Raw genomic sequence first — 4,067 nt, forward strand, 5'->3', positions numbered from 1 at the left:
TGTGTTTTATTCTAATTCCTTTTGAAAAAAAATACACCCTCGCTTTGGAAAACGGGGTGTTACATTGTGGTATCAGAGCTTTGGTTTGGTTTTCTTTGGGGGCTGTGGAACCTTGGTTCTAGATTGTAGGTTACGAGTTGTTGTCTGATCATGTGTCGGTTTAGGTGGTTTGAGTTGTCAAGTTCATAATAATTATTATGTGCGGTTGTGGTCGGAAGTTATTCTTAGAATTATTGAAGTAGTGTTAAGACTTTACTTGATGATGGTTTTATAGGGAAACCATGCTGCCAAGGAGGAATGACGTTCCGAGAGCCAATGTCAATAAGAATGACCGAATGGCGGAGGCTATGAATAACCTGGCTGCTTCTGTTGCTGCACAGACTGCTGCCAAGACTCAACGTGATCTCGAAAAGAGGGGAAGAGAGATCCGTGCTGCGGAGTCAAGAGGATTAAAAGACTTTCGTCGTTACAATCCTCCCAAGTTTGAGGGGACTGAGAATTCAGAGAAAGCAAATCAATGGATCCAAGAAGTGGAGAAGATCTTCGAAATGATTAACTGTCAGGCGGGAGTGAGGGTCAACTATGCCACTTATATGCTACTAGGAGATGCTGAGTACTGGTGGAGGAGTACAAGGTTGTTGATGAGATCAGCTCACGAGGAGGTGAACTGGGAATCTTTCAAAGGGAAGTTTTTCGACAAATACTTCCCGATGAGTACCAGGACTAGACTGGGTGATGATTTCCTGAAACTACATCAGGGGAACATGACCGTGGGCGAATATGCTGCTAAGTTTGAATCACTATCAAGGCATTTCAGATTTTTCCGTGAAGAGGTTGACGAGCCATTCTTGTGTCATCGTTTCCAAGACGGACTAAAGTATGAGATTCAAGAGTTTGTCTTACCCTTGGGAATTCAACGTTTCCAGGTTCTTGTGGAAAAATGTAGAGAAGTTGAGGAGATGAAGAATAAGAGAGCTAGCCGAGGAGGGAATTTTAACTCAGGAGGACCTAGTCGGGCGAAGTATCAGAACAAGGGAAAACAGGTTGCTAAATTTTATAATCGACCACATGATAACAATGGGGGACGGGATAACCCAGGGAACCAAGACCTTGAGAAGCAAGTGGGACAAGGCATACGATGTTTCCGATGTGGAGAAGAAGGACATTATGCTTATGCTTGTACCTTTGACAGTACTACTTGCTACAATTGCCATAAACCAGGGCACTTTGCAAGGAATTGCGAGGCTCCGAAGGTGGAACCAATGGTGGATGTAGCTAGGATTACTCTTCCTACTGCTAGAGGACAGGTGTATTGCGTCGGCGCTGATTTATCTAGCGATCTGATTCAATATGACTGTGCGATTACAGGTAACCTCTTAACTACACTTTCTGATTCGGGGGCAACCCATTCCTTCATTGCTATGGATTATGTAAATTGTTTGAAGTTGTCCGTGTCTACTTTACTGCTAAGACTTTGACAGTAAATTATGCATGTTTACTTGTCAAATAACCATTCAGAATAGGGACTTCTCGATTAATTTGAGTGTTTACCTCTACAGTAACCCAAGATCATTCTTGATAGGAATGGGAAGCCCTATCATTGGTTAATGATACATTGTACTCAATGTGTCGGCGTCATACTTAGTGTTTAAGTTTGGTACTAGGTAGATGTTCCGTACAAGGTGGAACATCAGCGACCTGCTGGGGTGTTGCAACCTTTAGAGATTACACGGAGTACCATCAAGCATTTTGTCAGACCGTGATCCGAAGTTCACATCGCATTTTTGGGGAGCATTGCACGAAGCGTTGGGAACGAAGCTACGATTGAGTTCAGCTTACCATCCACAAACGGACGGACAGACTGAAAGGACGAATCAGTCCTTGGAAGATCTGTTGAGAGCATGTGTTTTAGATGATAGAGGAAGTTGGGATGATGTACTTCCGTTGATTGAGTTCACTTACAACAATAGTTTCCACGCGAGCATTGGAATGGCACCATATGAGGCTTTATATGGGCGCAAGTGTCAAACGCCCTTGTGTTGGTATAAAGACGGTGAGAATATGATTGTCGGACCAGAGATGGTGCAACAGACCACAGCTAAAGTAAGGAAGATCAAGGAGAAAATGAAGACTTCACAAGATCGCCAGAAGAGTTACGCGGACAAGCGTCGCAGACTTTTGGAATTCGAACAGGGTGACCATGTATTTCTGAGAGTCACACCTACTACTGGAGTAGGTAGAGCCTTGAAATCGAAGAAGTTGACTCCGAAATTCATTGGACCATATCAGATTTCTGCACGAATTGGGCCGGTTGCTTATCGGATTGCATTACCTCCGATACTGTCCAATATCCATGACGTGTTTCATGTGTCGCAGTTGAGGAAATATCTCGCAGATCCATCTCACGTGATCGAACCAGACACGATCCAGCTAAAGGATAACCTGTCGTTCGAAGTACCACCCGTGAGAATTGATGACAGGAAGATTAAGCGGTTGAGGACCAAGGATGTTTCGTTGGTCAAGGTGATCTGGAACCCAATTACTGGAGATGCGACTTGGGAACTGGAGAGCAAGATGAGGGAACAACACCCAGAGTTATTTATCGATGCATAGTTTCGAGGACGAAACTAATTTTAGGGGGGGAGTAATGTAAGACCCATAATTTTAAAGTACCCTTTTATGTATTTTTGGTATATTTTGGATTTTGGCTCGGAGGCTTTTAAGCCAAAGTTAATAATATTTTGGAGTTTTATAATCAAAAAGATATTTCGATGCCAATTAGAATTTCTCGTCGATAAATAAATTGAATTTAACTGCGGTAAATACTTTACGGTTAATTTAAGGCGTTTCGGGTGAAACGGTAATTTAATAAATATCTAGATTTTGAGATATTTGTTAAGTTATATTTATTTTATATATATATGTTTGCTTGGAGGGAAAAAGAAAGGAAAACTAGAAGGAAGGAAAAGGAAAAGAAAATAGTATATAAAGGAAGGAAGGAAAAAGGAAGAAAGGAAAAACAAAGGAAAGAAATTGAAAGGAGAGAAAATAGAATTTTCCATCTCCTTCCTCAGTCACGCAAGAAAAAACCAAATTTCCATCCTCCTCCATTTTTCGTTTTCGTTGCTTCCTTTCCTTCAAAACTAGTGACCCAAGGTTGGGTGAGGGTTAGATCAAGGTTTTCGTAACTCCACTCTTCCTCTTTGATTCGAAAACGAAGAAATACGGTTTTTGAGATCCAAACACAAACCCCTCCGTTTCTCCTAGATCCAAACCTCTTTTCTCGAAGAGATAGAAGGGAAAGTTGCTCACCTCCGTGCTACGGTGCTAGTGCACTAATTTGGAAGCGGCGTTGCGAGCGGAGATTTTACCGGAATTTCTCGCGGAACCGGAAACACTCGATAAAGCTAACTTTGAGGTAAGGGCTCCTTCCAAACTTGTAGCTTGCATTAGGGACTTATCTGTAGTTGTGTGGGAAGGAAATTGTTAGGGTTAAATGTGTCGATTTGGGGAAAAACCAAACTAGTGCGTTATGGGTAAAAACCTTAGAGTTAGGTTTTGTTTATAGTGATGAATGTTTCGTGGTAAATGAATTTGAATGTCATTGTGTATGATTATGGGTAAATGAAACTTGATGTTTGTTAATTGGTGTGGTTGTTGTGAATTATGGTTTGAATGTGAAAGTATGTTTGAATTTGTTTCTGTGGAATTTGAAAACCATTAGAGTTAAACGAGTATTAAAAATGGGGAATCTTTTAATACCTCGGTTTACTTAATGTGTATTTGAGGAAAATGTTTAAGTTAACTGGGCGTTGAGAATGGGGAATCTCTTAATGTCTCGGTTACTTAACTATCGTTTTTGAAAATCGTTTCGGTAAATGAGTATTAAGAATGGGGAATCTCTTAATGACTCGTTTACTGAATGTTTTGCGAGAAAATCGTTTAAGTCAAAAGTATATTAAGAATGGGGAATCTCTTAATATGACTGTTTGCTTAACGTTTTGTTTTGAAAATCATTAAGTTAAATCGGTATTAAGAACGGGGAATCTCTTAATGACTTATTTAAT

The sequence above is a fragment of the Cicer arietinum genome, chromosome 3, assembly GCF_000331145.2.
Source record: "Cicer arietinum cultivar CDC Frontier isolate Library 1 chromosome 3, Cicar.CDCFrontier_v2.0, whole genome shotgun sequence".
Lineage (NCBI taxonomy): Eukaryota > Viridiplantae > Streptophyta > Magnoliopsida > Fabales > Fabaceae > Cicer > Cicer arietinum.